This window comes from Oculina patagonica, chromosome 2, assembly GCF_052425735.1.
Source record: "Oculina patagonica isolate OP01 chromosome 2, crgOcupat, whole genome shotgun sequence".
NCBI lineage: Eukaryota > Metazoa > Cnidaria > Anthozoa > Scleractinia > Oculinidae > Oculina > Oculina patagonica.
This window is the reverse complement of record NC_135759.1, coordinates 44,999,198-45,021,918: the sequence shown is the minus strand read 5'-3', so window position 1 is coordinate 45,021,918 and position 22,721 is coordinate 44,999,198. Positions and strand designations below refer to the sequence as shown.

General features: G+C 40.3%; 1 protein-coding gene and 1 pseudogene across 1 annotated transcript in view; one reads left to right on the top strand and one right to left on the bottom strand.

Moving 5' to 3' along the window:
* Positions 1 to 22,721, top strand: part of LOC144644906 (uncharacterized) — a 139,351-nt gene that overhangs the window by 48,074 nt on the left and 68,556 nt on the right. The gene's annotated exons all lie outside the window — the stretch shown is intronic.
* On the bottom strand, positions 2,155 to 3,076 carry LOC144644904 (uncharacterized; annotated as a pseudogene).

Genomic DNA, 22,721 nt, shown 5'->3' with positions numbered 1-22,721 from the left:
AGATTCCTTCAAACTGCTATCTTTAAGACTTCTCAAAACTTCCAGCTTTAAGATTCCTTAAAACTGCCAGCTTTAAGACACCTTTAAACTGCCAACTTTACTTTTTTGCAATCTTAAAGCTGGCAGTTTTAAAGAATCCCATTTTTAAGACTTAGAAGCACTGCTTTTTTAAGACTCCTTAAAACTGCCTTTTTTAAGATTCTTTTAATTTGCCATATTGAAGACATCTTGTAATTGCCATATCATTGTATGTATTGTTTACAATCCCATTTTTAGACTCTTAAAAAGTGTTAATTTCTCACTGTTTAAGACTCATGAAAAGTCTTATTATTAAGACTCGGTCATTGAATGTAATTAGAAGGCCCAATTTAGAGCCGTTAAGAGGTCCTACATGCATGGCCACTTATAAAGTCAAAACACCACGGCAGATTAAAAGTTTCATTAATGGCTCATTTATTTCCATATTTCCCTGTTGGAACTTGTCTTAAATCGACTTTTAATTACTCACTTTAATTATCCGCTAAGGCGAGCCAGCAATCAAATGCGAAGATCATAATCTTAGAAATTTGCCCCATTTCGCAGTATGGTTAGAGAGATTATTTTTTGATTTTGCAATCAGCAGTTCAAGATTTTGAATCTTGTCTAGTCTAGCAGAGAAAACATTAATGAGAGGATAGGTGTTCTTACAACGGCATGAATACAAATAATGTTTAGCGGTAAGTATTACATGATTGACAAAAAACTCATTTTCACAACCCGGCATTCCAAGCAAGATTTCTCTGTTGTTAAGATTTTTAACATTGACTTTTAAATTGCAGAGCCACTTAATAACCTCTGCCCAGAAATTTTTGGCATAATGACAAGAGATAAAGATATGTTCGAAGGATTCGCTTTCTTTTCCACAAAAAGCGCATGCTGGAGAAAGCAACACACCAATTAAATTTAAAAAATCATTTGTAACCAGGTACCTGTTTAATAGTTTGAATTGAAATTCACGCAGCTTTGTATCGGAGGTGACACGATGCGGTAAGCTATATATTTCGCTCCAATCAAAGATATCATTTTCAAAACAGCTATTGTATTTCTTTTGAGCAGATGGGGTACTTATAACTCTATTTCGAAGTTCTTTATAAATGGTTTTCGAGACTGCTTTATTTATCGGAGTCTTTTGCCCATTTAAACTCAAAACAATTTGGTCCTGTAGATTGAACGTCCTTTTGTCAGAGTGAGAGGACCTTTTTAATAAGTCTCTCCACTGACTTGGCATGGCGTTTACCACGGATGTAAGTCTAAAGAGATCCAAGGGAGTGAGGTTCAGCTCTCTCACCTTATGTCTGGTTATTAACTCGTTGTTTTCAGAAATCAGGTCTTCTATTCTTAGAATACCCTTTTCTGCCAACGTTTTGAAGAATACAGGTTTTCCATCGATACAGATGAGTTTATTGTTCCAAATTATGGTTTGGAGGGTTGTATTTATATCATCAGTTAGTTCTACGCTTTGACTAGTTGCCATAGAACATTTTGCAAAGCATTTTAAGCAATCCTCGTAAAAAGGTGGAAGTTTAATCGGCAGCGTTTTAACATCGAAATTGCAACACTGGTTTTAGTTTATGAATGATAATACCCGCAGAAGCCATATTTAAAGTGCGTACAGGGAGTTGCAAACTGTTCTATTCGCCATTTTGACGATAAAAATAACGCGTATAGAATGTGCAGGTTATCAGATGATGTAACTTTTAATTAGAATTTCACTATGTTTAAGGTTTTTTTTACTACTTTAATACTTTGTGGAACGATATTGCTATATAAACTGACTTTTTTGTGGAACGAATTAACTTTTCTTTGGAACGACCTTACTATGGAACGAAATGACTGGATACTCACAGGCAAAATCAAGTTGTTTCTGGATGTGCTGATGTTACTTTTATGTCATCTTAAAACTTACTCATACAGATATGTAATATTGAACTATAAAAGTGAGATCACGTGTCCTTTCTAACATAAGCAAAATTTAATATCTGCGACACTGCAACTCAATTTTTTAATGTTGAGATAAATGACGTCATGTGCCATTAAATGTAGTATTAAGGTTGCAACAATCAGCCGATAAACTGCAAACAGTTCTACAGTATGTCCCGTCTTGTAAACATACATCTAAAGAGGATAATATCGAGCAATCACAGGAATAATATTCTCGAACACGGTTCCAAGCCCACTCCATTGCCTCCACATTTCCTCATTTAAAAAATTTTGTATATCAGCACGACGGATACCTTTCTCGCGTTTTACGTGATACTTCAGTTGAGACCACGCAGACTCGACTTCTTGGGTATGGACTCCTGTAAGGGGATCCACAAAATTATCTTTGTGAACAACTGTTCTATGGACGGTAACGTTTGGATCGATCCAGGACGAAGAACCCGTTGAAAAATTGGTATGAGAGTTGCTCTGTTCCGCCTGGGTACTACTTGGAAGTAACCGCGGCATGGTGTATATTCTGTACAGATTAGGCCAAAAACCCAAACTTCGTCTCTTGCTCTCCGCCCCCGTTGGTACTGAAAAAAAATCAAGCAAAGGGTATGGACATATTAAACACTTTATCAACTGATATAAAAAAGTAAACTGCCGAAAGGTGCGTTTTACATAAAGAAGTGGCGAGTAAGGGTGCCGCGGGCGCCTAGTGGCGCAGCCGGGAGGGGGCGGACATGGAGGCTGACACGGTTAATGAAAACGTTATAGTGGTGAAATTTGTAAAAACAATTGGTTTAAAAAAATGTGGGAAATCATGTTTTAAATTTGGATTTGTAGAGATTCGCTTGTAGATCTTGACGTGAAAATAATGAATTTTAGTACAAAATACATAAACAAATGGCATAACTTTTCGGTGGAGTTGATATCAGTACTGGTTGTTATAGCGTATAAAAGTTATCTTAGATTTGTGATTGAACTGACTTTCGTCGCATTTTGTTACGTAGACACGACCTCCGAATGGAATAATATCATGTATATCTCTCCCACAGTAATGCCTCAGTAATGCGTATATATTCCCAACTGTGTTCTTTGTCAAACTAAGCATCTGTGCAGCAACCGTCCGAAGTTCCCTGCTAGAACAGGATATTGCAAAGATTTGTGCCGAGTTTCAGCGTGTTCCTATCATACGGTTTGAAGAATTTCGGTCGGAAAGTCAGGTACATTTACTTTCCAAGATTTGGTCGCTTTGTAAACCCCGCATTTCGAATGAAATTATACTGTTGTTTTCGAACAAAGGCGTTGCTTTCAAATTCCGCACGATCTTCTGCCACTTGGAAATAACACAGCCTGAAATAGTTACTACTAAAATGACAAATATCGTTCCTGCACATGTATTTCCTGACGGTAGAAGATCATGCGGAATTTGGAAGTAACACCTCTCTTCAAACAACATAAATACCCGCGGGCCACCTTAAGGTGGCCCGCGGGTATTTATGAGGCTGACAGTTCCCTTTTTTAAGCGCGTTTTAAAACGGGAAAACGTGAAGCGATTGCTTAGATTTTTGAGAATCTGAAAAAATAATGCTTAAATTATATAAAATGATAAATTTTATGGCGATCAAACGCGTTTTGTAAAGTTATGAGCGATTTTTGGAAGCCTTCGTTTTTAATAAAATGCGATTATTTTGAAAATGCCACGGTGAATTTTTCTGTAATTACCCCAAAACGCTGCCAAACAGTTGAAGTTTACTCACAAAAACTTACAGGAAAATCCACTCCGTGATTTCCTGAACGAGCGACATCTTTATTTTGAAAAAACTGTTGTGTTATGCGTCTGACTTGACCGTCGCATAAATTTGATACTTATACTAACCCAGTACCAGCCAGTTTTGAGTCTGATGTCACCTTAATCTTGTGTGTAAAAGTTATAAATATCGTGTATATACATCAAATGTTAGCAGTCAATAAAGATGGATGGTTTTCAGTCGAATTTTTGAAAATATCAAACAAATGACGTTATTTAGAATTGCGGAAAATTTGTCGATTTGTTTTTCATTTTTTTAAAGCTGCAGCTAGAACAGGATATTGCAAAGATTTGTGCCGAGTTTCAGCGTGTTCCTATCATACGGTTTGAAGAATTTCGGTCGGAAAGTCAGGTACATTTGCTTTCCAAGATTTCGTCGCTTTGTAAACCCCGCATTTCGAATAAAATTAAACTGTTGTTTTCCAAGAGAGGCGTTGCTTTCAAATTCCGCACGGTCTTCTGCCACTTGGAAATAACACAGCCTGAAATAGTTACTACTAAAATGACAAATACCGTTCCTGCACATGTATTTCCTGACGGTAGAAGATCGTGCGGAATTTGGAAGTAACACCTCTCTTCAAACAACAACAGAATAATTTCATTCGAAATGCGAGGTTTACAAAGCGATTAGAACTTGGAAAGCAAATGTACCTGACTTTCCGACCGAAATTCTTCAAACCGTATGATAGGAACACGCTGAAACTCGGCACAAATCTTTGCAATATCCTGTTCTAGCTGCAGCTTTAAAAAAATGAAAAACAAATCGACAAATTTTCCGCAATTCTAAATAACGTCATTTGTTTGATATTTTCAAAAATTCGACTGAAAACCATCCGTCTTTATTGACTGCTAACATTTGATGTATTTACACGATATTTATAACTTTTACACACAAGATTAAGGTGACATCAGACTCAAAACTGGCTGGTACTGGGTTAGTATAACACACTTGCAATATGAGGGTTTTGGCGCAAATCCAAAAAAATGCGTTCGGGGCTTCGCCTGGCTCGCCTGCCGGCTTCGCCATTCTCGCCCCTCACTGTTTTTTTGGATTTGCGTCCAAAACCCTCATATTGCAAGTGTGTCGGGGTTAGATGACAGCCTTTCAACCCATGCACATGTATCTAGGCAAAGGCACCCTTTTAACACTTGTTGAGGACTGTCCTAAAACAAGTGGCCCCCGCCAAGCCCCAAAGAACAGGCGCGCCAGAATTATTTTTCAATTGAACAAATGCTCTTATTGAGTAAACGAAGATGGGAAGAGGGAGAACTGGAGAAATTAACTTGAGTGTAAAGAAAAACTTGAAAAGATCTCGTGGAAAAGCGTTTACAACCTACAAAAAAACTAAAGAAAATGAAAAACAAATAACAATCTTTTTAACAGACGAGCTGATTGAAAAAATAAAAAAACTAGACAGCAGTGTTGTCGCAAACGTTTTGACAAGCTAAACAAAACTTGCACGCTCCGGTGAGTGCATAAATTATCGAGTAACACAGGAAGTCATTGTTTACCCTGTGCCAATTGCGTGGGAAACCCCCTTGACGTAATCTAATTCTTTTTTTTTTTCATTTTGAATATTTTTAGCCGGAAAACAACTCAAACTCTTTGTATGTGTGTTGTAAGAGCTATGATTTATTCAACAACAATATTTAATTTGACTAACATGTAAATATACCGTGAAATATTGAGCTAAGAACTTTCTAGAACATAAAAGAACAATATAAGATCACGGTAAGTTTATTCACCAGGCGTCATTACTATTTTTAGTTAATAGGTTATTTCCCGATGTAATGACGTCTTTTGTGACCAATCACAGTTAAAATTATAACTTTATATTATTCACATAAGCTTTTTTGTATTACACAAGCAAGTATGGCCGATGTATAAAGACGTTTATCAAACCTTCATTGAAAAAAGAAGCAAAGACACAGCTTACGGACATGAATCATTTGGAAACGACAAACGAGGATCCGATTTTAATATTTCATATCAGCTATTCGTGCCGAAGCAATTACTGACAACAATCAGATGCTTGGTCGTGAAGTTTGATCGCAAGGTTAAGTATATCGGATGCTTGAAGACGTTTATCAAACCTTTCTAGATCAAAAATTAAGAAGTTTTAACTCAGTTTATCGACATAAATCATTTGTAGATGTCTAACGATGGGATGATACAACTTTAGCGTTTGCTAAACTTGACCAAAATTATCTTAGTCACAGGCAACATCACATGCCAAATGGGTTACGGCGTAACCCGAATTGACAAAATTATCTTAGTCACAGGCCTTAAAAACGTCATCACATTGGAATGCCAATGGGTTACGGCGTAACCCGAATTGACAAAAACTTGCAAGTTTACAAGCTTAAAATATTCTGACGTTGTCAAGGAACAATTTACCTTTGTTACCGCGGCCATGAGATGTCCGCCGTTGTCAAGGAACAATTTACCTTAGTTACCGCGGCCATGAGATGTCCGCCGTTGTCAAGAAACATTTAACTTAGCAACTGAATAAAATTATTTTTACTTAACACACTTGTAATGTTTATTGATTGCTTATATTAATAGATACAATATTGTTTCACGGCTCCCAAGAAAAAAAAATAAATAAAAGTGAAATAACCCCTTGCTTCACACCTATTTTTTTGGTCAAAACAAATAAATACGTGCGGCCCATCTTTTGCTGGCGGTCGCTAAATTATTTTGTCGCAGTCAGAGCGTGACGTGCAGGTCGAGGGGGCTTGGGTCTTTTGGAAAAGAAGGATCGTGGATCGTGGATCGTGGAAAAAGGAACGACAGCCTCAAATGTTGTTCAGACAATCAACAACCTCTTTAGTGATGACTCGAATATTTTTTTGCCACTCTGGGGTGAAATATTCAATCACAAAGTAAACGACAAGATGAGCGCAGACAATCATTCTTTTATAAAATGAAAAAATGTTTTATTGGACTGAAATTTTATTTCGAAATGTCGGTGGCGCTTTCGAGAAGTTTTTTTTCCAATCTTTTGCGTTCTTCTCTCTTGATTTCTTCCCGAATTTTTCCGATGTCTGGCTGGAGTGAATTTGTTTGTTTTTGTGCAAAGTTTGAGCGTAAAGTATCTTTAAGTTGGCGATATTTCTGCATTTCTCGTGTGATCAGTTGAAACTCTTTGTCAGAAACAAGATTATCATTCAGAGCTTGTGAGACAGAGCTGTTTATCGAGTCATGTTTTGCAACAGCCAGAGCGAGGATTCTTGAGTGCTTATTAACTTTACGTTCAAGCTTTTTGTTGATAACTGACAGGCCAGTGGAAGCTGCGCCAGATATACCTGCTACTGCTGCAACAGGAACGCCGATAACAATTCCAACACCAGTAAGTGAAGTCGCAACAGCTCCAGAAGACAGAGCTGCCGTCACGGCGCCAAGACAGACCACGGAATAGTGAATAACTTTCCGGACTTTTTTATATTTTTTTAACACAAGCCTGTAATGCTCAGCTTCAGCGGATATTTCTTTTTCAATTTTACTTATTTCAGTCAGCCGAAAATTCTCGGCATTTGTTGGGAGGCTTGGATAAAGTTGTGTTTCTTCGCGATCACCATAAGCAGGGGCACTCGGGAGAACATTAGCAGATGACATGGTCTCGTATACATAAAAGTTAATTTTGTATTTAATTTAATTCAATTCCAACTCATATGTAAGATTTGAGCCGTTAAAATCGAATGGCTTTCCATTCTCATCTCTAATCGAAAGAGTCAGAGATGATACATTTTCTTCAGCAGAAACGTCGCGCAAGACGTTAAAATGTGTATTTTGGTAATAAACTTTTTCATACGGTTTTCCACGTATGTCAAAAAACGCTAAAAGGCTTGATGGCTTACCATTTAGCAAGCTTTGTTGCTTGTCGATAAGGTCACAGTTGATGAAGTAATTTTTAGGATTTGAAACATTATTTACCTCAATTGTTTCAAAAAATTCCTTTTCAATACTTGCGTAATTCTCAAACCCAGGCAAATTAAAGAACTTAATAAGACTTTCATTCAGTCCAAAAGTTTTTAAATTGGGCTCTTTTGCTTTTATTATCAATGAACGGCCTGCAATGCCTTTTGTTACAGAAAACATGTTTTTCTCTGGAAATCCTTTTTCAAAAATACTCCCAATGTCATCGAGTGAGAAGTTTCCTTGCCGTATATAACGCGCCTTCTCTTCCTTGTTCACTTGTTTATAAAAAACTATTCCATCCTTTTCCAAACTATTCCAGCTGTTGTAAAGAGAACAACTTAAAAGCCGGATATAGCTCGGTTTTGGAATAGGCTGGTCAAAATAAACAGTGTTCGGATTTTCTTTTGTGGTGACAGTCAGCACAACCATTTTTATATTAAATAAAAAAAAAAAATGTTTAATATAAAAGAGGACCATGGATGCAAAAACAAGAGGTTTTATGAAGTGGATGAAAACCCCAGAAGCAACTACAATTTCTAAAGCGGCAAAAGACAATGCATGGAAACCTTTTCTTGCAAAATATCCAAACGCTGACCGAACAAAATTTGTTGCACAGGTTGAGTTCGCGTACAACCACACAGCAACGGCAGACATTTATTACAAGGCAGGGCAAGGCCATTTGATAAATGTTTTTGGCTCTGACAGCAAATATTGGAGCCCAGAGATGAAAAAAGCACTGGGGGTGAATCAAATTTCAGGCGGTTTTCCACAACAGCTGTCACCAAGCGGCGCAAAAGGCTCATCTTTGCCAATTCCCGCGGTTGGATTTCACGAAGCCGCACCGAGTTTGAAAAAAATATTTAACAGCCAAATCAACATCTACGTCACACCAGATCAATATTTCACAACGAAATTAAGAGAGATTTTTCAAAAAACAAAACTGAAGCATACATCAGGAAAAGAGTCAAAAAGGTGGCTTGCTAGTCAAAATATGGGCTATTGGCCACAGCAACTTAACTTTGCGGTATGGTGCGCGACAACAGGCTGCGGTATAAGTCGAGATATTTTCGATGAAGAGCACTCAGCTCTTAGCTTGCCACCGATTGTGCGTAATTTTTATCTTTTTCACGTTTATTTCACGATAAGGCGAATATTGTTTCAGATGGGGGGAATTCAGAGCGTAAGCGCCTTGCCAGGCGACCCCACTTTTAGCCAGTTCGACAACAAGTACGACGTGGCTTCTTACAAAAGAATATGCGCTGAGTTCGGTGTCGACCCGTCAAGCGATTTCCGTTTCACAACAGGCGCAAACCACGGACTTGGTAACGTTTATATCTGGATTACTAACATTGGACCAAACAAAACTGGAGCAAAATACCCCGATTACGATAAATTTTCGGACGAAGGGGGAGCTGCAAGCAAAGGTAACTTGATTCAATACATCGAGCCAGACGACGCTGCATATGCACAGGCAGACTGGTTTTGTCCTAACGGCACTGAAGGGCTTACTCAGGCAGGTTTGTCGAGAGTAAACCAGTCGATAGAGGCTTTTGTCTACTGTATTCTCGGTTCGCAGGTCAACGTTCGAAGTAGCATACTTGGAACAGGCGGCCGTGCAAAGGAAGCGCAAAGTGAGTTCCTCGTGTTGGTTGAAGACGCTATAAGGCAACCTGATCTGGCAAAGTCGGTCCAAAGATACCAACTAGCCATCGACGAAGCTAAGGTTCGGCTTAACCTTGCAGTCTGCCCAGGTGCCTGGCTGATGCCCGCTCGTATGGTGATAAACACAGAAAGCGTTGTTGGCTACAATAACCAGCTTAAGCAGGCTGTTGTTGGGATGAAATTAGGAGTGAATGATGAGGTTAATAAAGCTACAAAAAAAGCAGCTCTTAAACTGATGGCCGGAGGAAAATCAAAAATCAACCCACCAAACAGCCACCCTTCAAATCCTATACACAAGAGCGCCACAGCAAAAAAAAATCAGGCACCCGCCGCAAGCGCTGCTGAAACACCAGCTAGCAACGCGCAAAGCGCTAAAGCTACGAAGGCCGTAGCCAAGGATTCACACGAAATAAACAAAGCAACTGTTGCTGTTGGCGCGGTTGGAGCAGCAGCTTTGCTCTACACCCTTATGCGTTAACGTCTCTTTTTGATGTATTTTTCAACAAGAAAAGCAACCACAGCAAGGATAAGCAGCCAGGTGTGCTCTGCAAGAAATCCAATTACTTGACCAGCGGTTTTGAAAAGAAATTTCGCAATCGAGCCAATAAGACCAGGCAGAGCTGATGCTACCTTTGAGCCAATATCACTTAGGCCTTTTCCCAACGCTTTGCCGGTGGCCTTCAACGCGTTTGTAATGGCTCCAATAACAGAACCAATCGTGACACCAGCAGCAAGAACTATTGCTGTTAATGTCACGCCATGTTTTTTGAAGATCTCTTTGATCCTCTCACGAAGTGGAAGCGCTCTTTCTCTTTCGGCAATCTGCGTTTGCAAGCGTCCAAGTTCCTCGGTTCTTTCCGCAACTCTTTCTTCCGCGGCTTGTTTGTCAGTGGGGGAGGCATTCTCATCCTCTATAACAGCCTGATCTTCCTCGTTTTGGCGCTTCAGCTCGGCTTCTTTCTCTTTTAGATCCTCCAAAGCTCTTGTGTCGTTGAGCCTTTCTTGCAAAGTGTTTCTTTCGCTCTCTTTGGCAGCGAGGCTTGCCCTTAGTTGGCCGACTCGTGTTTGTTCTTTTGCCTTCTGCTTTGCTTGTTTTTCAAGAGCAGAAACTTCTTTTTTTGCGTTTTCAAAATCCGTTTTATAGTTTTTCAAAAGTTGCCGTTGCTCACGCAATTGTGTTTCATTTTCAACGTTTGACCCAAGTTGTTCAATTCTGGCCTGAGTTCGTTCGATTTTGTTTCTCAGATCTTGTAATTCTTGAGCAGCTTTTTCTCTTTCTGATGCGATTTTTTGGGCCTCTTGAAGTTGTTTTTCAGCTTCTCTTAATCTTTGGCGTTCATCTCTTATGCTCTCATTGTCTTGAGCAATAAGATCTTCAGCTGACGGCCCAAGTTCATCTTTGAAGCTGTCTAAAAAGTTTTTCATGAAGCCTGACTCATTATCTTTTAGAATCTTGTACTCGCCTTTTTTAGTTCCTATAGCAACAATTTTCCCCTCATTTTTCCCAGTGCCTCTTCTAATTCTAATTTTTTCAAAATTTGCTTTGGGGAATTTGCCTTTTATCGTGTCTACAGCTTTTTTAAGTTTTTGCCGCAAAAAACTTTCTTTTTGAAGATCACTTATCGAAGGGGTTCTTTCAAGAAAAGGTGTTTCGTCGTAGGATGTATCTGGCAGCCCGCTCTGTTCGTGCTGCATCGTTTGCATTTCATGTTGTTCACCCCCATGGTAGGGTGTGGATGCCTCCCCGGGCTGAAATGGTCGGGTTGTGTCGACCTCTTGTCCCTCTTCATCATCGTTATCACTGTTGTGGTCAAGATCTTTGTCCAAATCAGGGTTCTCGAATCCAAAATCATCACCACCTGTTGCCATCGCTTAATTTATATATATATATTTTCAAATTAAACTTTTCAATTTAACAATAAAACCAATCGAGAGATGGCTGCTGTTCAAGAAAACCTTCGACCGGGACGCACAGAGAAAATACTCGGCGCACTGAAAGCCGAGCGCGCGGTAAAACGAATCACTTTTGACCGCACAGAAGCCAATCCAGAGGAAACGTTGTATGTTTCAGTGCCCAAGCTGAACGAAAACGAGGTCATTGTGCCTGGCTCGCTGGCGCTGCGCTTCAACATCGACTTGAGCGGAGGCCATGCCAACAACTTTCTGGTTGACAACGTCAGCCGAGCTCTGGTCGACGATTTTGTTGTAAAGTACGAAGGCACCGTCGTGCAGGACACGGTTGGCTATGGCATCTACAAAATATTTGAGGATTTTTTCCTTTCGCAGGAGGAGCGCGACGACAGGGTGCCAGAGGGCATTCAGAGCGAGGACCTTAACAAAATTCGCTCAAATGCTGGCGATAAGAAAACTTCAGGAGTCGAAGCAGAAAAAAAGCTGAATGAGCTATATGGTAATAAATACCGCATCCGTCTGGATCACCAGATTTTAACTGACCATGGGGCATTTTATCCTCAGGCACTATACAACGATCTTGTGTTCGAACTGAAGCTCGCGGCAGCCGAACATGTGGTTAGAGGCTCAGATACAACAAAACTGAAATACAAGTTGACAAACATCCAGCTGGAGTACGAGATGATAAGAAGCAAGGAAATTGCAGATGAAGCGTTCAGCGCTTATTCGGGCGGCAAAGAGTTCGCTTACGACCACATCCAGCGTGTTAAAGTGGTGACTTTTGCAAAAGGCTCCGACACACGTCTTAATCTAAGGGTTAACCCGCAGAGGAGGTCCATGAAAGGTATCTTGCTCCTATTTATTGAGCAATATAACAAAGGTGCAAGGAGCTCGGAAAAGTACATTAACCCGGACCTTACAAAAGTAAGCATCACTGTCAACGGCTCGCCAAACATGCTGTACAACAACGGCATCGAAGGAATGGACATTTGGGGAGAAGTTAAAAGATTCTACATGAAAGAAAAAAATAAAACGCAGCACATGACTCTGCAAAAGTTTTACACAGAAGACAAGTTTGGCCTTCTTATTGATCTGCGTTCCATGGCTGACCACTCGATGCACGGAAGCGGCACGCGCCTTGTGAACACAAAGGACGGTGTCCAGCTTGAGCTAGAGAGGAAAGCAAGCGGCTCAGGTAATTTGAACTGCCACATTTACGTAATCAGCGACGCCCAAATGAATATACTTGGCAGGCAGTTAGAATCTGTGCTTTTATAATTTTTTCTTTGAAAAAGTGTACCTTAGGTACATATACGAACGAAGATGGATCCTGCCAATATACCCTTCAACGCCCTCATTGTGGGACCAACGAACTCAGGAAAAACAAGATACGTGGTCAATCAGCTTTGTGGCCCTTTCCGAGGCAAGTTTGACTACATCGTGCTCATCTGCCCGACGTTCGCGCACAACAAGACTTATTATCGCTTTGCTGAGGAAGATATTCGATTTTTTGTTTTCATTTGCGAGCAGCACGAGGTGGAATCTTGGTTAAGGCTTTCAAGATTTCTTTTTGAGGGTACGAACACGCTTATCATCCTCGACGACTGTGCTGCATCGAAAGATGTAAAGGGAAGAACGGGTGAATTGGTGAATCTTGCTTTCTCTGCTCGCCACGCAGGCTTGAGCATATGGGTGTTAACTCAAAAAATGACAAGCATAACAGCCTCATTCCGCGAAAATGTTGCGGCAATCGTTTTCTTTTACACCCCCTCTGCCAAGACCACGAAGGCAATCTTTGAGGATTACGCTGGCGAACTTGCCCATGAGGATTACAAAGAAATCATTTTAAAGCTAAAAAAAAATAAGTTTTCGCATCTTGTCATTTCTCATCGCCACCCTTACGGCACAAAATTTTCTTATTGAACATATTTTTTAGAGTAATAAATGGCTGACCCGTTCGCAACTTCTCCTCCCGAGAGCGTCAAGGGCGCTGCAAGTGAACAAGAATTAGCTTCCGTAATGGAACTGCTAGGAGCTGAACCAGAAAGTACAGAAAGCGCTATGGCACTCATTCAAGGCCCTGACATTCCTGCTTTGCGTGAACAGCTTGCAATCCTTGTTTCAACAGGAAAAGCCAAAGAAGCAATCGGTGTGCAACTGACACACGAGCAGGTGAAGCGCTTGACAGATAAAGAAGTTGAAAAGTACTTAAAGAGATATGAGGCATACGTTGGATCCAAAACAACCGACAGCTTGATCGACAGCTTTATTTTTCTTGTAACTAAAGTCGTTGGTATGGCCGTAAATATCAAGGACGTCAATGATTATCAAAAGGAACTAAAAAACGACTACATCATCAGTAAAGAGCTGTCAACTTTGGCTGGCGGTCTGGCTTTGAAATGTGGTCGCTTTCTTGCCGTTGCAAATGCTGCGCTCATCACAACAAAGCACGTTGATTTAAACGAAGCTACAAAGTCGCACACTTCGCTGTGCGAAACCAAAGGTGCTTCCAAAGATGCGGACACAAACACTACTGAAGATTTTTCTGAGCAATGCTAAGAAAATGCTAAGTAATTACTGAACAATGCTTAGCAATTGCTTAGCAAAAAATCTTGCTGTGCAATTTTCTATTTAAATATTATTTTTTTTTATTATAAATGGCCGAGCTCGAACAAACTCCGATCGCTCAAGAAGAACAGAAACAAGTTACTTCAACAACTCCAGCAACAAAGCCTGCCAAAAATCCAAAGCGAGTTGCTGCTGGCAAGCTTGCAGCTGAAAAAACAAAACAGGCTCGTGAAGCACAGAAAAAAGCTGCTGTCGAGGCTGCTGCAATAATTGCAAAAGAAAAGGAAAAGAAATCTGCTGCTGCAAAGCGAAATGTAACACCACCGGACGTAACAGAACCAGCTCCGCCCGAGGCTCAGCCGCAATCAAGCGGTCTCACCACAAATCAATGGATATCTTTGCTTGGTATCGGCGTTGCAATCGTTACAACTTATGTGAAACGCGAAGACATAAAAGCCTTTATAAACGAAAAAAGAAGTCCAACATTTAAAGCTCCGCCAACTCTTATAACTGATGACACACCAGGGGTCCCAGAGGAACCCCGCGCTTTGCGCGTTACAGCAGAAAGTATTGGAAGGGTTGCAACGCGTTCTTCAGACACGCCTTCGACAATCCAAAATGCCATTAGACCTCGCAAACAAAGAGGAATCCGTCCGATGGATTAAAAAATTTCTTTTGAACATTTCTTTTTCATTTATTATACCGACAATGTCCCTTGGTTTTATTCTTGACAACCTTGTTAAAGGTGCAGCTATGGCTGGTATTGCATTACTTTGGTTTGAATTTTCCAAAACTTGCGTTAAAACCGCTATTCGGGTGCAAAAGGATGAGGATACAATTTTTAAAAGAGGTATAAAAAAAACAAAAGAAGTTGAATCTGGTGAAGAAGTTGCAAACTTTGCTTCGCAAAACGGTGAAGAATAAACAAAAAAATTTTTCAATTGAATATTTTTTATTATTTTATACTGAACCGCCATGTCCGACAACAAACTCGTGAAAACGCTCATGGATGCCGCCACCATTACAGGTCTCGCCGCCGGAATCGGCTGGGCTGCCAAAAAAGTTGTAAAAGAAAACTTCACATCCGACCCAAGCAGCAGTTTTATGAACTATGTAAAGTTCACAGCCGTCATGGCTGGCAGCGTTGCACTTAAACAGTATCTCGAGGACCAGAAAATTCTCCCAACCAATTAAAAAAAAATTAGAATAGTATAATAACAAAATGGCAAGCGTCGCGATTATGGCTGGCGGAGCTATCTTGAACGCTGCTGCTTTCATTGGCGGCAACTATCTTGCTCGAGCTTTGGGTGGCGGAGATGACGCCGCTTTGAAAGAAAAAGAAAGACACGACAAAGCTCTCGAGGCTTACCAAGCAGCTTACGCGAAGTACTCTCGCGACCGCACGAAGCTTCTCGACTGGATCGAAACCAACAATGAGATCAAACAGCAAGCGAAACAAAACTTTACGAACACAGACTACGCTTTCAAACTCTACAACCAGGCACATCCTGACAAACAAATGATTCCTCCGAAAGAACCCAAGTTCTCTGATTTTTATCAGCCAAGCGAGCAGCAGAAACAAGGTGAACTGATGTTTGTTGGCGCAGGCGCTCTTGCTCTTGGGTACGCTGCCTTTCGGTTTCTTTAAACGTTTCTTTTTTTTCTTGTATACGCATGGATGCAAAGATCTTTGCGGAGCAAAACTTTTCGAAGAAAATCTCGAAAGTCTACTATAGCCCCCAGGGCTACTGGAAGGGAATTGCAGCGATAAAAAAATTAGCGGAGGCTGCCAAGGTTTCCGAAGATGCCGCAAAAAAGTGGCTAGTTAAGCAGGCCCTTTGGCAGATCTACCTACCGGCACCACGATACGTTCCTCGCCCAAAATTCGATGTTTCTACCCCTAACGCGGTCCACCAGGCGGACCTTCTTTTTCTGCCACACGACAAACTGCCGCGAGGGCGAAAAGTTTACAAATACGCTCTGACTGTTGTTGACGTTGCCAGCCGATTCAAAGAGGCCGAGCCTTTGACCTCCAAAGATTCAACTGAGGTTGCAAAAGGTTTTCAGACAATTTACAGGCGAAGTGCACTAAAATGGCCACAGATGCTGCAAGTTGACCCTGGTCGCGAATTCATGGGAGCTGTTACCAAAGAAATGGAAAATCACAAAACCTATATTAGACGCGGGCGTGTTAACATTCACAGAGATCAAGCTATTGTTGAACGTTTTAATCAAACACTGGCAGGGCGCCTGTTTGGTTATCAGTACGGTGTCGAGATGAACCTGCCATCTGGCCAGCGGTCGACAGCGTGGGTAAAAAGGCTACCCGAAGTTGTTGCCGCTCTGAACAACGAAGTAACCAGTCTTACTGGTAAGAAACCTGCTGCTGCAATCAAAGAAAAGGCTGTTTCGTCAAAACCGTCCTCAAAATATACAAGACCTGTTGGCAAGAAAGAAAAAAACTCCCCTCTCTCGTTAATGTGCGCTTTCTCTACCAACCTGGCGAGCTGGAAGGCGGCGTAAAAAGGGCTACAGATCCGATTTGGTCATTAAAAGTCTACAGCATTGAAAGGTCTGTTACTAAACCTAATCAGCCAGTTCTTTATTACTTGCACGATGGTCCAAAGCGCGGCTTCGTGCGTGAAGAATTGCTTGTTATTCCTCCAAATACACAGTTACCACCAAGCACTTAGTGCTTGAGCCCCTTGGGCACTCCTGAGTGGCTTTTTATTTATTAAAGCACTCTAGAGAGACCTTTGCTTGGCGGCTAGTTAGTTTTTTCACTCCCTTTTATGGGGCGGTGGGCTCTTTTTTTTTGCCCCTTCTCTGCAAGAGCTTCGCTCTCGTGCTCCGCACCCATCCGATAGTGCCCATATGCCAAAGTGTTTATCCCATCTTCATTTATCCATCTCTTTGTGTCAAATGGCGACAGCGATTTTTTGTTTACCACTATTGAATGCATCTCGTGGGCATAGCTTCTTAGCATGTGCATTTCGTGAAAGCTTTCCTTGTTTTGAAAAAGTGCATCTTTGAAGTCTTTATGATTTATCTCATTTTTCGTCACGCACTCTTTCACCCCCTTTGCCTTTTTTATATTTTTTTCGTCCACTTTCAGCGTGTTACAACATTTTGACTCACTTGCTTTCGGATGTTTCTCTTTTATTTTTTTGACCAATTCTTCGTCGTTTGCCATTATTACCTGCATTTTTTCCCCTTCGCAAGTGCACTCTTTTATTTTTGCCTCAGGAAAGTTTTTCTTTATTTTTTCGATTTCATTTTCGCTTTCACCTTCTGTCATTATTGAATACATTTTCGGCCTCAAACAAACACACTCTGAAATCAGTTTTCCTGCGCATTCGTCTTTCATTTTCCCCAACACCTTTTTGTTTTCTTTCGAATAAAGTGAATGCTCTTCGGGGTAGTCGCTTGTGTCGTACTCGCCGATGTTTTTTGCCATGTCCGCGTAAACGTCTTCTGTTTCTATCACAAGCAAAAGGCTGTCTGTGTCTGTATACAAAAGCTCGCAACGCTCCCCGTACTCCTTTTTCAGATGGTTGTAAAAGAAGTCATACATGCATAGCTTGCTTACGTCAAGGATAGTCATGCCTGTGTAGACCGGTTTATTGAGAAACAGCTTACTTTTTCGCATGTCTATTCCGACAAGATCGTTTGAAAACATCACGTGCCTTGAATACAATGGACTTGCGACCAATTTTCTTATTTTATTTGTCTCGTCGCTTCTTACTATTCTTATGTCTACACGGTTTCTCAGGTTTTCCATTGTTTTTCCAAAAACCGAGTTGTTCATTAGCTTGTAAAAGGTCTTTTCAAAGTTGTTTTTTGCTTTTTTTCGGAATTCTGTGTTCATCCGGATGTAGGGCTCCATCCAGCATTCCTGTTCAAACTCTAAAACCCTGTGCACTTTTTTGAGTTTCATTCCCTGTTTTAAATAAAACTGCAAGTTTCGGTAATGCACGACGTAATTGGTTTTGTCTTCAAGCGTTAAAACAAGCTTTTCAGTGTTTGGGGGGTTTAATTCAAGATCATTCATTAATTTCTTTTGGTAAGGCGAATACATTTCTTTGTCTATTTTCTTTTTCTCTGGCGCTAATGGGTAACTGTCGTGAGCGTCATGCAGCTCTTTCGGATATTCTAACTCCACCTCCATAATCCATCCAGTTTTTGCATGCTCTTTTTTTGTCATTATTTCTTTTTCTGTTGGCATAACCTTTTTCCATCTAAAACCACTTTTCGGAAGCGGCTTGCTCATTGCCCACCCGTAAAGGTTATTCGCATCGAGATACATTATGTATTTTTTTGGTTGACTCGGATCAAATCCCTTAACATATGGGTTGTTCGCCTTTGCATATCTCTTGCTTACCGACGAAATCCCGCCTCTTATTCCCCTTTCGACGAAGAGGTGCATTTCGTAGTCTGTGAGTAACTCAAGCTCCACACCTGTCTTTTTCAAAAGCGCATCCCAAGAAAGACCTGGCGACGTGTAATAATTTGCGGGATCCAGATTGTACTTCTCAAGGCATAATTTTCGAAAGTTTTCAAAAACGTCCGCTAACAGGGTAACGTCCGTTTTGACATACAAATCGTGGTAGTCTCCAAGATTTTGGCAGCCAAAGGTTTCCCACACTTTTTGCGCGTGTGCATACTCTTTGTCTGTTATGTGCTCGCCTGTAAGTTTACTGTAGAACTTTTCTTTTTTCGGCAAAGTTGTTTCTTTAAATCTTTCCCATGAGTCCATGTATTCATAGGGATAAATCCCCTTTTGTGTTAACAAGCCAAATTTTTCTATAAAAATGGTTTTTGCTTCTTTGTATCCTTCATCTGTTATGTGGATGTTATTGACAATTTGCCATTTTTCTTTAGTTTCGTCCCCACCTTTAAAAAAACTTTCACTCAAGTTGTTATAATTAAATTCCTCCCACACTTCAACGTATTCGCTTGGATATTTTCCGTTGTCTAACAACAGTTCACTTTTTTCAAAGAAAACCTTTTTCGTCATATTTAATGCATCCTTCGGCGTATCTTCTACAAGTTTTTCAAGCTTTCCAAGTAAAAAGTTCAAAGTGTCAATAAACCTTAAACCCCCCAGTGAAAATGTAATGTATTTTTCCATGTTGTTTGCAACACACTTTACCTCTTTCTGTGCCTCTTTTGAAATCTTCGAAATTGACTGCATCAAATGGTGAGCATCGTAGCCACTCAGGTTATGAAATGCAACTGGTATTTGAATATTTTTTGGATTTATTTTCATCATTAAGTTACACACGTTGTGCGCGGCTCCTCGAAAATTGCCTGTTATGTGACAATGATCCCTCACCGCATCCTTGTAGTTCGGCTGGATAAGCGGCTCTTTGCACGCTAGGCAGTTTTTTTGGTTTTCAGCGGCTAATTTGTGTGATTTTTTTTCAAGCTTTTTTAGCTTATAATGGTTCCCGCTATTAAGAGTATTCGCCAATTCTATTCTTTCGTAATAGCATTTTTTGTGTAACTGTCCTAAGTAACCAAACTCCTTTTTATTAGATTTAAGCCAAACCGGCAAAGAGTCTAAAAAGTTTTGTTTCACCAACGATTTTTCGCAGATGTGGCAGTTTTCGGCTTTTTTAAAGTTTGCCCAGTCTTTTTGCGTCATAAGGAGAGGTTTTGGCTTTGACAATTCATATCTTATTTTCTTTTCTTCAATTAAAAGACAGTTCAAAAATACTTCAACGGCGTTTTCTCCTCTGTAAACGAATGGTTTTTCGTGTTCACCATCACTTCTTACACGCGTGTAAGCGAATCCGCATGCCTCGTGCTTTTCTGTTTTGTACGTGTAACTTTTCTGGCGGTTCTCGGGCGTTTCTCGGCGCTCTTTTTTTAACAATGCCTCGCCGTCGGCGTAAATCGTATAAGGCGCTTTCATTTGTTTTTGGTAGTTTTTAAAAGAAAGGGTGTTTTTCTCCTCATCTGGCATTTCGATTCTTGTTGGCTTGCCTTTGACCCCATTGCAATACTTTTTGTGCTTTTCAAGCAAGTCTTCTCTTGTAAAATTTGTCAAACACATCATGCAAAAGTGTTTTTTGTTACTGTGTTTGGTTTGGTCGTGTAACAAAGCGCTAATTCTTTTTATAAAACAGTAGTGCTGTTTCAATCCTGACTCAATCAACATAAGGTTTATACGGGGTATTTTGTTTTCTTTTTCGCTTTGTCTGAGAGGTATCACACACCCGTCTTTCAAGTGCCACCCAAAAACATTTATTGCAAGGTTTCTGTTTTGCGCCTCAAGCCTGTCAATCTGCTTTAGGGGTGTCGGAAAATCGATTCCGTTGTAGTTTATGCCGTCATCAACGGGATATTTACTTGTTCTTTGAGGATCTTTTCCGTTCGCAGGCGGGAATAAAGCAGCTCTCAAAGCCCATTTTAAACACTGGTTGTCACTGTTTTGCACGTTAATAATTGCTTTTTTGTTTGCCAGTTTGGGAGGCAAAGGCAAGTAAGTTCCTCCGCGCAATGGCCGATAACGCGCAACATAGGTGTACGCCCTTGTTATTCTTTCAACAACCCACCCCGAGCCCCTCTCCGACCAAGCCTCGATTTCTCCCTTTGCTTTGTCAATAAATTCGTCAAACTCTTTTTTTATTCGGTCTTTGGTGTTTTTTGTAAAAAGACGCGGTTCTCTTTCTCTAAAATAGTGCTCCATGTGTTGCGTAACTCCGTTTCTTTTCATCGAAAATTTTACTTTAAGCCCGAAGCTTGCTTTTATGTCATTCAATTCTTCAATTTCACTTTCCAAAAGATCATAAAACTTTTTTTTGTGTTTTTTTGCAAAAATTAAAAGATCTTTGTTGTTTTTTTCGGTTTCGGGTATGTCCATTTTCCATACTCGGAGCCAATCGTTAAAATCGGTGTTGGCCAGTAAAAAAGACAAATTTCTTTGCGGGTTTCTTTGAAATTCACGGAGGTTTTCCTCCATCATAGCTTGCAAAACTTCTGACGAATATCTTGCAGCAGCCATTTGGTGCATATACAAAGTAAAAAATATTTGTTCAATTGAAAAATAATTCTGGCGCGCCTGTTCTTTGGGGCTTGGCGGGGGCCACTTGTTTTAGGACAGTCCTCAACAAGTGTTAAAAGGGTGCCTTTGCCTAGATACATGTGCATGGGTTGAAAGGCTGTCATCTAACCCCGACACACTTGCAATATGAGGGTTTTGGACGCAAATCCAAAAAAACAGTGAGGGGCGAGAATGGCGAAGCCGGCAGGCGAGCCAGGCGAAGCCCCGAACGCATTTTTTTGGATTTGCGCCAAAACCCTCATATTGCAAGTGTGTGTATAAGTATCAAATTTATGCGACGGTCAAGTCAGACGCATAACACAACAGTTTTTAAAGGCAAAATAAAGATGTCGCTCGTTCAGGAAATCTACGGAGTGGATTTTCCTGTAAGTTGTTGTGAGTAAACTTCAACTGTTTGGCAGCGTTTTGAGGTAATTACAGAAAAATTCACCGTGGCATTTTCAAAATAATCGCATTTTATTAAAAACGAAGGCTTCCAAAAATCGCTCATAACTTTAACAAATCGCGTTTGATCGCCATAAAATTTATCATTTTATATAATTTAAGCATTATTTTTTCAGATTCTCAAAAATCTAAGCAATCGCTTCACGTTTTCCCGTTTTAAAACGCGCTTTAAAAAGGGAACTGTCAGCCTCATAAATACCCGCGGGCCACCTTAAAGCTGGCAGATTTTAGGAATCTTAAAGCTGGCAGCTTTAAGGAATCTTAAAGCTGGCAGCTTTAAGGAATCTTAAAGCTGGCAGTTTTAAGGAGTATTAAAGCTGGCAGTTTTAACGAGTCTTAAAAAAGACTGCTATTTTTATGACAGTGGATAAAACTAGCAATTTTAAAGACATGATTTACATAAGCGGATTTTTGTTAATTCTTTTTAGAGAAATTACATAAGTTACTTTGACCAGATACTGACAATGATCCTCTGAATTAGTATCTGCACTGCACTACAAAGCTTACCTTGTATCGAAAGACTAATATATACATCGAACGTTACTCCGTTTCTGTGCAAAGAACGTTTTGAGATTTCAACCCAGTCTCTAAGCGTGGTTATGCAAAACAAAAGCATACATATGCGAATTACTTTCGATACTCAAGTGAAAATCACTCTATAACCGGTCTGGGCTCAGTTCAATTCAATAAAAGCCAGGATTGTCATAAAGCTTAATTTCAAATTCTATCCAATATAACCTTGGACGATGCTAAAACAATCTGAGCTGTCCAGCATAAACGCAGCGTAACACAATTGTACCTTTAGTACTGTTTTCCCACTATAGGGTTGTCAGGGTTACTATATAATCATCGATATGAAGGGGTGATTTAATTTTTGTCACTAAAAAGGTGACCAAATATGTATATTTTAATCATTAATAAAAAAGAGTGTGTTTCATTTCAGTCTGGTTCTCTGTAGCAGAAGCCCAGATATACTGAAAATGGGGCAAACGTAGCGCGAAAGACAGAGCTGGTATGAGCGGCAGGGATTTTGCGGCGCAACCCTAAAACAAGAAGCACGAAATCCGTCATTGATTTTACTGGTCAAATTGTCGCAGAGCTGGGGAACGTGTAGTCAAATTTTCATAATTCTAAATATTTGCGTGTATATTTGTAAATCTTTCCGCATACGCCGGCACTGTCAGCAATAACCAAAAACGCGTCTCAGGTTATCCCTATCAAGGAAAGTTTTGGGCTTTAAAACAATATGAACCACTTTCTTACGATTGTCGAGTACAACACAAATAATGTCGCCGAATTTTAAAATGTGTTTCCTGTGAGACCCTACGACAAATGTAGCGTTACTGTAGCGTCGGACGATTATTTGTATA